Source organism: Bactrocera oleae, chromosome 5, assembly GCF_042242935.1.
Source record: "Bactrocera oleae isolate idBacOlea1 chromosome 5, idBacOlea1, whole genome shotgun sequence".
Lineage (NCBI taxonomy): Eukaryota > Metazoa > Arthropoda > Insecta > Diptera > Tephritidae > Bactrocera > Bactrocera oleae.
The window spans coordinates 3,606,196-3,619,379 of record NC_091539.1 but is presented as its reverse complement, the minus strand read 5'-3'; the positions used below and the strand labels follow the sequence as shown (position 1 = coordinate 3,619,379).

The window sequence follows — 13,184 nt, the reverse complement described above, 5'->3', positions numbered from 1 at the left end:
GTCTTGAACGACAACATGCTTTCCTTAAGCGTTAATTTGTATATAAATGTAAAGAGTTTAAGTCCCTCGATGTTAAAAAAAAATGTAAATGTTGTCCAAAAATTTTATTTTTTTATAATCTACAGATTTTACCCTCAGGCTAAGCAAAAAAAACTCCACCGCTCCACCCTAATGCCAAATTTCGTGCAGACATATTGTTAAATAAAAAAGCTATATGCTATAGTGGTCTGATATCGGCGCTTCCGACAAATAAGCAGCCACTTGGGTAGAATTTATTTTTCTACGTACATTTATTTATTGTATTTTTTTTTAAATTCAAATGTTTGTTCTCCATTTTATTTATAGTTATTTGTTATTACTATTTATTTGACCAAGTTTTTTATTATTATATAATTAATTTTTTTGTATTTTATTATGTTATTTTTGTTTTTCAATTATAACCCATCGTGTTATTTTTATTTTTAGTTATAGCCGTAGTTGAATTATTATATTTTAATAAATTCTTGATTTTTATTATAATTTTCTTTTAATTAGTTTTATAGTTTTTATTAAAAAAAAATGTTCACAAATAGTCTTACAAAAATTAATATTTTTAACATCTACAAATTTTCATACTATTTGGAAATTTTGAATAATTTTTAAAATGCTAAATTTTTTATTATTATAAAATTTATATTATTTTTTAGTTGTTAGTTGTGCCAAAAATTTATTATTTAAACATTTAAGAGTTTTCATACTATTTGACAATTTTAATTTTTTTTTTAATTTAATACTTAATTTTTTATTATTTTAAAATTTATATTATTTTTTATTTCAGTAGCATTACGCAAATACGGTATGTACAAAATTCACATTTTAATGCATTTTTACGCCTTAATTTTTTTTTAAACTTTTACTTATTTTTATTAAATTTTAAAAAGTTATTTTAATAGGAGTTACACGTTCGTTCTACTTTATTTTTCGTTACAGTTGTTTCGAGTTGAATTTTTATTTAATATTTTTTTATTTAATACTTTTTTAATTTTTATAATTTTTTATTTTTAACCTAAAATTTTTTATTGGAAACATTTATGACTTTTCTTACTATTTGTTATTTTTGAGTAACATATTATTTTATTTCATGCCTATTTTTATTGTCAGACTATTATATGTAATTTATATATACATATATTTTATTATATGTTTCAATATTTTATATTGATAATATTATTTCTTATTCCTGCATTGATTTAATTCTTCTTCACCTATATGTACAAAACTTTGTCTGCATTTTTATTACAAAACGCTTAACATTAAAAAATTGAGTTGCCCAAACTTGCTTTTTGCTTTCTTTTCTTTCTTTTATATAAATTTGCATACTTCCGCAACAACCAACTAGTATCGTCGTGCACCATCAACCACCTACCGCCATTAATTTCGTACTATTTAACTTCTTCAATATATGTACATACATATGTGTGTATATAATACTAAATACTTTTTTACTTTTATACGTTTTTCATTTTTTTATTACACCTTGTTCGTCCTTTATGCCTGCGCGTGTAGTTTATTTTTTATTTTGTATGTTTTTTTTTTATTTGTTTTGTGAATGCCTTCTGTCCACTGGCACTGCTGCGTTCACCTTCACTTTCACTACATTTAACTTTTTTCACGAATTTCGCCTGACTTCGATTTCGTTCCGCCAACCACTCGGCAATCACACTGCTGCAATGTTGGTGCTGTGTCTGTCGCGCAACTTCGCTTCCTTTCTACTTTTTTACTGTTACTCTTATAAATATGTATGTGGTGTGTACAGATTAAGGCGGGGGCGGCACTTTGCAATCGACCAGCGTTGCAAGCGGAATAATATACCAAAAAAAAAATTTCGAATTAAATCGTATGGAAAACTATATTTATAATAAAATATATTTTTATTTCATTAAATTTTCACTTTTTCGTAGCGTCGTTTAAAACGCGAGAAATACCCAAAAAAAATACACAAACACACACACACTCTCGCATACCGTATACACCAGCTAATTGTCTAACCGTTTCTAGTGTCTGCTGTTTCTCTATTTTCCAACAACTCGAATGTGTGAATTGATCGTTGTCAAATCTGGCCTTTTGCTTGGTGTCTATTAGCGCACTGACTGAACGGTCGCCATGAATGATTGCAATTTACCGTTGTGTATATGTCGAAAACTTCACGTACACACACAAATACACAAAGACACACTATGCGCTCTCTTTTCTCTACAAACGTACAACTGAGCCGCTCAGTTAACTCTCTAAAGAGTCCTTGCTCGACTTTGGCAAAAGCTCCAACGTATCCTGCCAGACGTTTGACACACGCACTTTTGCCTTTTGACAGCCGAACTGAAACGACGAAGTACTCGAGCCTTATATACGCGCCACAACAAAAACAAAAGCACATACATATGTATGCGCTTTAATATATGTATATGTGTGTATGTAGTAAATGAGCAGTCAGTTGCTTGCATGCGCCATATTTTATGAGCCTTAATTGCAACTTATATTATATTTAACATCGGTATATTAGGTTCAAACAAGCGCTAGTTTAAAGAAATTTTGTATGCACATCGGTTACTTTACTTTACACTTTATATAAAATTTTTCGTTCTCGCTTTGAGCAGTGAGATTTTGCTTTCACTTTACTTATCCGCAACTGTCATCCCTTTTCTTGTCTACTCAAGTTGCCATTTCACTCTGCCTGCGTGTATCGTTTCGACTTCATTGTATCCGCCAATGTCGCTCTGACATTGTGTTCCATTTCCGTTTGTTGTACTTGGTATGCTGCACTGTCATTTCCTTCCTCTTCCTTACGCTACGCAAGCATATCGAAAAGTGTGTGTTGTATGTAAGATTGTGTATGTGTGTGTGTGTGAAAAGCTTCGTATTTAAGTTAATCACTAACATGTCTCTAACTTCTCAAACTTTCGCACTCTCTCTAGCATTTACCGCACTCAATATGAATACTGCTTGTATATTGCCATATTGTTATTACGAAATTTTGGCTTCAACAAGTATAAATATGTACCACCTCAGCGATTTTGGTTTAAAAGCTTATATCCACTTGTTAATTTAAAGAAATATATTTTTTTATATAGTTTTGAAGATATAAGCGTATTTGTAAGAGTTGTTTAAATTAGTGTAATCGCTCCCAACACTTCAAACACATTTTACCGAAAACGCTGTTATCAGAATCGGTGATCAGGTAATGATCAAAGGAATAAATTTTTTAATAATAATAACGATTTGTTAAGCCATTTTGAATTGCCATTTTTTGCTAAGCCATTTTGTCAAAAAATTAAAATTTTGACTAGTCCTGCTATCACTATCTGTATTTATCTATTTTAAAAACAAATTCTTTTTTTTATTTGGCTTTGAGATAATTTTAAGCAGAAAAATGCCGCCAGACACCTTAATTGGGAGGTACCCAGGAAATTGACTTCGTGATCAAGCGTATGCAAAATGTTCAAAATGAATCAACGATATGAATCAAGGATTATTAAAGTCACAGAAAGTTAAATTGTGAGCTTTTACGATGAAAGCTTATTTCATTTTGGTTTCTAAGCGTTTAGAGCATAGAATAAAATACGATGAGTCGTAAAGTTTTGAGGACTACTATAAAACTTGTATTGAAGCATTGATGTGTACTATGTGATAAGTATTAGCTTCCACCAAACCCACATCCAACATCTCTAAATCCGAACTCTTAAGTTTTTGTTAGGACTACAACAAGCCATAACTCTCCTTCGTGCTCGTCTTTCTTGCTGAAATTGTGGTTAAAACTTGTATGGTTTGTATGCTGGGTACGATATCTGTAACTGAGTTAGCTGTATTCATTTTTGAGAAACTCACATTTTTTCCACTATCTGTTGATCCTCTTGGCGCTCAATATACGCTAATTGCTCGGTATAGCAGTGGTGGGTATAAAGCAGGCAAAAATATTTATATTCATGCAATTCACCTTTCTAACATCGGGTTGGACTTTTCGAACGTCCACAACTGCTTATCACAAATCCTTTCAATACTTTATGCACATTGGCAACCCCGCACTAACCCTCAAGCAAATGTTCATTAACATAATGTACATATTTGGCTCTCTGCTTTTCTTACGTTGCTATTAAACTCTTATATACTCGAAAATATACCAACTAGCTTTTATTCTACATTATACGTTACCGATAACTGTATATGTACGCATCTATTTGGCATTCGTGCGTTCGGCCAGAAAGCTTTCATTCATTCATCCCTTCGTACGCGCTATACACGCTAGCCGCACTCGCTCCTCCCAGCGTAAACACCTGTTATCCACATACTCACCTGCGAGCACACACAACTAATTACGCACATAACGGTAGCTGTTCTACAAATCATATGTACATGTTGCAGCTTACCAAGCGCCTCACCTTTGACATTGTATTAACTAATACAAAGTGCTGCAGTTGCCACCTGTTTTTATTTGCGCGCCGTTCGTTTGACTTACATTCAACTTGAGTGCAAGTGTATGCGTTCGTTAGTGTAGTGCGTGTTAGCGCTTGCACTCGTTCGCTTTATCCTCATTTGAACTCACCTCATCACACAACTCACAGCGACTTACGGTTCTGTCGCAGACTAATATGAAACGTCAGCCACATATTTTACACCTAAGCAACAAGGCTTATCCGCCGCCATTTGACTTGAGCCAATTGTCCTGGCGTCTTTTGTTGCACACTGTGCCAGTGTCGGTGTGTGCGTGTACTTTATAATCCTGTATGGCAACATGTCGGCACACATTTTATTAGACAAAACAAAACCTGTTGGCCATATTATTGTACTTGTTCGGCTGCCAAGCTAAGCCAAGTTGGCGACTGCGTGTGTGTAGCTAGCTGGTAATTGGTTACATGTAACCCAGTTTCGTCCCCATCGCCCCTCAACGTCGACCGTTTATTAGTCTGTCAGTTTTTGGCAGACGTAAGGTTTAAAATATGCATGAATTTAAATATTTTTAGCATTTACTCTATGGCTGGGAGGCCAATGGGAACAAAGGACGCAACAAAGGTGTTATTTATTCATAAGCTTCGGCCTTTCACCTGCCTAATGACGGCAATGCTGGCTTACATAATCAAAAATTAAGTGCTGTGGTTGTGGCAGTTCGGCAAGAATGTTGAAAAGATTGAGCGTAGGCGTAGTGAGTTTAAAAAAAATAATAATTATTTGTTTTACCGACTGGACGGGTGATATCTATGATTGATTAGGCAAGTCTTAAGGCCACACCGCCTTTTACAATACTTTCATCGTTCAAAGCTCTGCAACAAACAACCGGGACTTCAGCTCTCGGATCTCAGTAACAAGCAGCACATATTAGAGAGGGGCATACTTTTCGCCAGGTTTTTTCACTTTAAATTGAGCATTATTTTCTTAGTACAGCTAGACATTTGTACCGACTTTTCTAAGCTCTTTCAGATACTATAGCTTGGGAATACAGTGGAAAGTTAAGGCAATTTAGTAATACTATTGTGGCACATTTCTAATCTAAATCCAAGTAGACGGCGGCAAAATTGTGTATGCAAGTTTCGAGCGCTGATTTTTCAACAAGTCCGGTAAGCCGATTTTATTTATAACTGTCTAAACAAAAATAATACTCAGTTATGGGAACAGCCGTCCGTCTGCTTGTATGTTCTCGGACCAGTCGCTCAGCTTTTGAGGTATCTATCTAATTTTTTACGCGAGCTTTTGTCCCCAAGAAGCTACACATTTGTCGGAACCGCCGATGTCGAATCACTAGAGCTTATAGCTGCCATACAAACTCATAGTTCAAACTCAAGTCCGTGTATGTAAAACTTGTTTATTTGGCAATATATTATCACGAAATTTGGCAAAAATTCTTGTACAAAGCAACGCTACATTCTCCAAACAAATTGTTCAGATCGGATAACTATCTATAGCATATAGCTGCTATACAAATTGATCGATCGAAATTAAGATAGAGATCTGTTATACCTTTGTATGCTATAAAAAATAGAGCTGTGAAGGGTATTATAGCTGCGGTGCAGCCAAAGTTTCGATTTTTCTTGTTGTGTAATGGATATATAGACATAATAATAATATAACTGCACTTGTCTACGGTAACTATAATATATTTCGAGTATTTTAATTCATAGTCGTTTGCTAACTACACTTATTGTTTTTGTTTATAAGTTCGTGTTCGTTTCGGTTGTGAAAACCCGACTGTGTTGGGAACGGCGGCGCAGTTGCTTTTGTTCCAAACAAGCTTAAGCGAAACTATTAAAGATTCCAACTAGATATGCAAAGTAATTACGATGACAAATAATTGAATTTTATTTGAAAGACTTGGCTTTGACGGCTGCTTTCTGGGATTTGTTATATATACATAGAGATATATATAGGTGTTCTGTGTTCACTTCCAACAATCCATGAGTTTTTTCGCATCTATATTTTTCACAGATTTTCGAATAATAGCTCATCTCAAACACTATAAACTCACGTGGAAACAAGTCAAAGCTGCATTATTGGTTGCCTTCCAGTCAAGCAGAATTATATTTATTGAAATATAATATAGTGTACAAACGCAAGTACATATATAAGTAGATACATATATGTATGCCTACGTGCATGCATGCCGATACAAAACTCGTATAAAATATTCATTTCATTCGTTCGTCGCGTTGAATAGTCAGAAATTTTCTTCTAAAAATAACTCCTGTAAATTTCGAAACATGGCACAAAACGAAAATGCTCTACATTCGTACGAAATTAGTATACATAGAGAGGGAAAAGAATACGATCAGTACCAGATACAAGTATGAAATCGGCAGTATAGCGGTACAACAACAAAAGCAATAATAATAATAATAAACGCAGTATAGAAAACACATATATATGTGTGTACGTGTTAGCACATATGAGCATCATACGGTCGCTGAGCGGCCACTTAGTAGGAGATTGAGTAAAACGGTAGGCGCCGCAAAAGTATGTACTGCACACATTTGGCGCTCAGCTGCTGCAAAAACAATTTATACATATATGTACACACATATAAGTGTGTATGTGTGTATGTTTGTATCGATATTAACCATTAGACCAAGCGATGCAATATTTAACGCTAGTTTGTTGTACTCGCGTTTATATGTATGTATTTTGTAGAGAACTATATACATATACATATATATATTCACATAATATGTATGCATGTATGTATATGTATGTATGTATTTATATAAGTATGTATGCAGTTTGTTACTTGTATTATTGCAGTTGCATGCACATTTATTTAGGTTTGGAGTATGCCGTTACTTATGCACCAAACATGCCGTAACACTTGTCTGCTCAAATTTCCAACGCGCATACTCATACATAGACACATACACCTATATGCATGTATGTGTGGTATGTATGTATGTACGTTACTCTCTCGAAGACAAAAGTCGATCATTTATCTCCTACAAACATTCGCTTCGCTACGTGTCAGGAGCAGTCGCTTTAGACCCCAACGGTATGGCAAAGATTGTAGCAGCACCTAAGATGTCAGTGGCTTTGCGCGTTCAGCGACAATGTCAGCGGCATCCGCAGTTGCCTGCAACAGACAGCATAAAAATGTCATTAAATTTGCTGTTTTATTTTTATTTTCTGAACATTTTTTTTTTTTGTTGTCGAGCGATTAGAAGAGTGCAGTCAACTAATTCTTGCTACTTGCTTTTTCTCTACTACATACATACAAACATACATATGTATATGCATTAAATGTGTTTCTACGTTTATGTGCTTTCATTGGGAACAACAAATTTACGTGTAAATATCGAAAAGAGTGCAAGTGCGTTAATATGGGGAGCGAGTCAAGCATTTGGCGAGAGCGCTGAAGAAGCTGCGCGTGGAAAGTAATGCACTTTTCCACTGTACTATTATAAATATACATAAGTATACCTTGATATATGCGCGTGTGTATATGCTTTTATTTATATATAAATTATATAGATACATACATATATGTATATAAATAATATGCGTTACATTCTAGTCGTTGAATAGGCACTGATTGGGCTTGTCTATGCAAATCACTAAAGCAAATCTAAACACATCATACCATACTGCGAAATATTGTCTTTGAAAACGTAAGCGAATTACTAATCAGCCGCTCAATTTAATTTTAACTGTTATATTAGCTGTTTTGATTAAATAGCGTTCAAAAATATGATGCAACTTAACCATTTTCGTCTAATGTGTTTGTTTATTTCATTCCACGAATTACACATTAAACCATTTTAGTAATTTTAATTAATCAGATTACCGATTTAAGTTCAATTGTGGTCATAAATTATATTAATAACCGTTTGAGAAGTGCGCGCTGAGCGAGCTTGTTAAATGAAATGACTTATAATCATAAGTCCCCTAATATAGCATACTCTCAGGCGCATAAAATCTTTAATGGTTTCTTGAGGGACACATTTAATGTGAAATTAAAAAAAATTATTATTTTTTCATATTTCGTTAGATTATACCCTTAAAAATAACATATTCAAATTTTAAAAAGCTAACTCAAACAGTTTTTAACATGTAACCGCTTAGTTCAATCAGCTTCGTCAGTTTAACTTTTAACTCGTGTTTCTCATAACTATGTACATTTTGCCTGCATGTTCTGTATATAGTTTCCATACAATGATCTACCAGTGTTATGAGGTGATTAAAACTCAAATTATGGCAGAACAAAGAGAACCAAAATTTTATTATTTTTCTATAAACGCTGCCATTTAGTCAATTTTTGTTTTTTGTTTTCGACCGTAGGTCATAGTACGGGCAATATCTTCTAATAGAGATTTTTTTAAGGTTTCATCAACTGAGAGGGTGTTACTGCAGCAGTGGCGAACTTTGTTTTTAGAGTCCTCGGAGATCTAGTGTAATTCCAAAAATATTAATTTTTTTGTTTGTGTTTTTAAAATGTGTATAAATATACCCTTAAAATTTTAAGAGGGTATTCTGGTTCGGAAATTTAAAAAGTATTGATATTTTTTTTGCATATTATTGTAGTATTACACTTTAGGAATATGTCTCTAAAAAGATTTTTTGAAATTTAAATTATTGTCTGACATACAGCTCATTTTGTGTTGCGCCGGCAAAATCGACTGGCAGCGTGGCGCGAGCTTTAAAGTTGTTTTTCTCTGAACTACTTTTTTAAAAACGGTGTGCATAATATCTCAAGTTCTACTCAATCGTTTTACTTGAAGTTTTATACAGAGCTTCTTTATACATTATACTATCGCACTACGAGAGGATTTTCTGATTTTTTTTTTATTTTTTTTATTTTTTTTTTAAATTCCGAATGGCCACAACACAGGGAAACAACGAAACATATTTTTTAAACAGCCGCCAGTTTGTGGAAAAAATAGTTTCTCCAAAATCCTCTCGTAGTGCTTAACTACATACTTCCTCTTTAAGGATGACTCAACAATTTCCATTTTGGGTTACTGGAAGTCCTGATATCCAGGACACGCCATTTTTTCATCAGTCCCCACTTTGCCGGCCTGGAATTTTTTGAAATTTTTTTTATATTATAATTAATTTTTACTCTTTAAATATCAATAAAAAACATATAGAAAATGTATAGTAAAATGTTTCTTATTTTATTTTATCGGGTCTGAAAAAGAGTCTAAAATTCGGGCTTTTAAACCAGAATATCCCCTTAAAACAACTAATACAGTAGTTTTTTTTTAATTCCCAAAAATCCCCTTTTCAGGCTGTTACAGCGTTCTAAATATGTCTCTTTTTGAAGGCGCACACCTAGTGTGGGATTTTTGGTAATTAAAAAAAAACTACTGTATCGATTGTTTTGAATTCAGGGTATATTTTCACATGTTTCAAGAATGCACCGTTAAAATTAAAAAAAAATTAATATAATAATAGTTATAAGAGATCTTCGACGGCGTTAAAAACAGGCCCTCAACTGCTGCCGTGATTCCGGTCTTTTCCGTGGATGAACCTTAAAAATAAACAAATCTCGTTAAACTAGTTGATATTCTTCGCACATTGACCTACGATTGATAAAAATCAAAAATTGACAAAATGGCGGCGTTTTAAAATTTTTTTTGAATTTTACGCCAAAGTTTGGTCGTTTTTGACCAGCCAAAACCGATATGTCATTGTATGTAGAGTTATATACAAAACAGGCATAAAAAAATTGATGAGCGGATATTTGTCTTCGAGTTAGCACTGCAGCAAATTCGAAAAATGCTGTTTTGAGAAAAACGCGTTTAAAAACTAGATGATTGGGTTGACTGAACTAAGCGGTTACCGGCTGTAATTCAAAAACTATTTGAAATATCGATTTGAAATTTTAGTATGTTATTTTTTAAGGTACAAACTATCGAAATGTGAAAAAAATCGATTTTTTCAAAATTTCACACTAGGTGTGCCCCTCAAATTATATGACTCTTTTTAACTATTATATACAACACTGAGTGTTCAAATGGACTTGTTTCAGTTGCCTACAGTGCACCATTGATATTTCAAAGAACATTTGAGCTAAACTAAAAAAAAAAAATTAAAATTGTTAAACTAAAGCTTTAAATTACTAGAGAAGAAGGTTAACGATTCTGTGTTTTATAAACTGAAACATTAAATATTTTCAAACCAAAAACATGTTTCCAAATATTCCAAATTCTTCAGCATCATAATAGCGTGTTTGCTTTCTAACATGTACATACATATGTACATATATGCATATATTATATATGTATGTATGCATGTGTTTATGTATATATAAGATGTAAGCCTATTGTGTGCGTGTAATCACACCTTGTATTGCTATTTTTAGCCAACTTTTTATTACTTGTCCCCATTCCTTGTAAGTCTTTACAAGAAATTATAAGAGAACTAGGCACATATATCCATATGTATGTAAGTTTTCAAAAGCGTTTTTTCTCCTAAAAATATATATTAAATTTTTTTTTAAGCTTGTATGTACTTATATACAAAAGTTCATGTTCCATTTAGTGAAGAAAAGCAGCCTAAATCGTATTGTAGAACAGCATAATAAATCATAAAACGATCTATGACTGTGTGAATTGTATGTATGTATGTATGTATGAGTATATATATGTATGTATGTATGTATGAATATATTTATGTATGTATGTATGAATAAATGTATGTATGTGTGTTGAATAAATGTATGTATGAATATATGTATGTAAGCATGTAAGTAAGTATAACTGCATGTGAGTAGACACGTTTCTCATTGGAAAAGCGTTTAGAATATATTTTCTTTTTGTAAATATTTTCCCATGTAAAAACATGTATGAACATGCATACATATATACATATATCATTCATGCATACACTGCTTCATATAAATGTTCTTATTTGTATTATATAATATAAAAGTACATATGTATATACATATGTATGTGTGTAAGACAATATGTTTGTATGTGTATTTTTTAAGTTACCGCGTAAAAAATTATTTGCTCTTCTCTATTTCAAAAATAGTATCGTTAATGCCAGTCTACTGCGCTTATATAAAATACATGCGATTACCGATATACAAGCATACATACATACAGCCATATATATGTACATACCTATATTGTATATGAATAATTGTATGGTCTACGTACCAAAAAAAGCGCTGTACAAGTTCTAAAGCGTAATAAAAATGTATTTTAATGAATATTCAAAAACATTCCTTTGAAAGTAAAGTAGTCTACGAATTATAATGCAAGGTACGATTTTCTTAAAGGGCGTAAAAGGCCGTACATTGTACATTGGTACATTTGTATATATATATATACATATATGTGTATATACATATGTACAAGCACCCAGTATACTCATGCTTTTATAGAAGAAACTCTACTTCCAGTGCATTTATTTAGTTAGTTTTCTAATAAGAACCGCCAGCACGTTGTATTTGAAATTCAAAAAGCGAGTATAAACAAATCGCACTCATTATACGCGTACTACTAGTAAATAAATAATTAAAGCTATACATACATGCATACAACTGAAGACATATGTATGAATTCGATTCAAAAGAGTAACACGCATAGCAGAGCGAAAGCGAAAGTTCTCATGCGTTATGTATGCTCCTATACACACGAAGTTAAAATATTCTTTTAGTAATTTATTGCAAAATTAATCGCAACGTTCGTTTTTGTAGATAACTTGCGATCACAGTAGTGAGAGTTCATTTTCGTAGAAAGCCACAGCAGTAAAACATAACTTCGCCAATATTTACTTTGAAAATATGTCCTTTTTTAATTGCTGCTATACTTGAACCTTTGGTGATGCTCTCTAAGTGATCAATCAGCCACTACTATGAAAGCACTGTGGTTTTTGTGAACGGAGGGCACCCAAATTTTTGTTTGGCCACGAACTATTAACTCGGCAGCAGTTCTCAAAAGTATTTGACTACACAACAGCAAGATTTTTTAAGGTAATCTTCATAACCGACAAACATATTACAAAGACTTATCGAAATTATGCAGCTTTTTGGCTCGAACCGCCACAAATTTGCATATGTTTGTTTCGTTGTTGTAATAAAGAATCAATGTCTCGTAAGATGATTAAGTTTTTAGAAAGTAAGGCCGTTCTCTCTGAACTTCGTGCGTACACGAACGAAGCCTTTTCGAAACGTTCCTATCCGAAACGGAATCACTTACTCAAAAACTGCTGGAGTAACAAAGCATCTAGCAAATGCAGTAAATTATCCCGACAGGATTTGTTGGAGTTGATGGAAGGAATGTTGAATTAATGTTTTAATAAGGAGTCATGTACTTCGGAACATACATATGTACGTATGTTTGTACATATATTATTGTAAAGAAGTAAAAACGAGTTTTTAAGTAAACTGGGAAAGCTTTCGAACATTTCTGAAATAAACAATTAGCGACGCATTTCTAACACCTATGGGTTTTGTACCTGTAAAAATGCATATGAAAATCCAGCAGGCGTTCGGGTACAGTTTGAATTAAGGCAATCCGAATATACTTTTTTACTTATACTACTTGCATATGCATGGACCTCCCGATTAATCACTCGTAAAAGCTTCCATTATGTCTGCGCGCCAGCAATCTACATATTGCGTTACGGCTGCAGCGGACTCAAATATTACAGCGCTCTCACAGGTTGAATTAAAAATGAAAAGAGAGCAAAAAACAAAAAAAAAAGAACCAGAAAATGAAAGACGT

The 13,184-nt window shown here is 33.0% G+C and overlaps 2 protein-coding genes across 6 annotated transcripts in view; one reads left to right on the top strand and one right to left on the bottom strand.

Annotated features, from left to right (window-relative positions):
* Positions 1-2,692, bottom strand: part of LOC118680300 (solute carrier family 7 member 14) — a 28,962-nt gene extending 26,270 nt beyond the window's left edge. Inside the window, exon 1 of one of the 4 annotated variants that reach the window (XM_036359419.2) lies at positions 2,593-2,692. The gene's annotated coding sequence lies outside the window, so the exon portion shown is untranslated. Of the gene's footprint in view, positions 1-2,003; positions 2,137-2,592 lie in introns of those variants that run through there. The other 3 variants (XM_070109981.1, XM_036359420.2, XM_036359422.2) reach the window with 3 other exon arrangements.
* meso18E overlaps positions 1-13,184 on the top strand; it is a 57,538-nt gene that overhangs the window by 24,643 nt on the left and 19,711 nt on the right. The gene's annotated exons all lie outside the window — the stretch shown is intronic.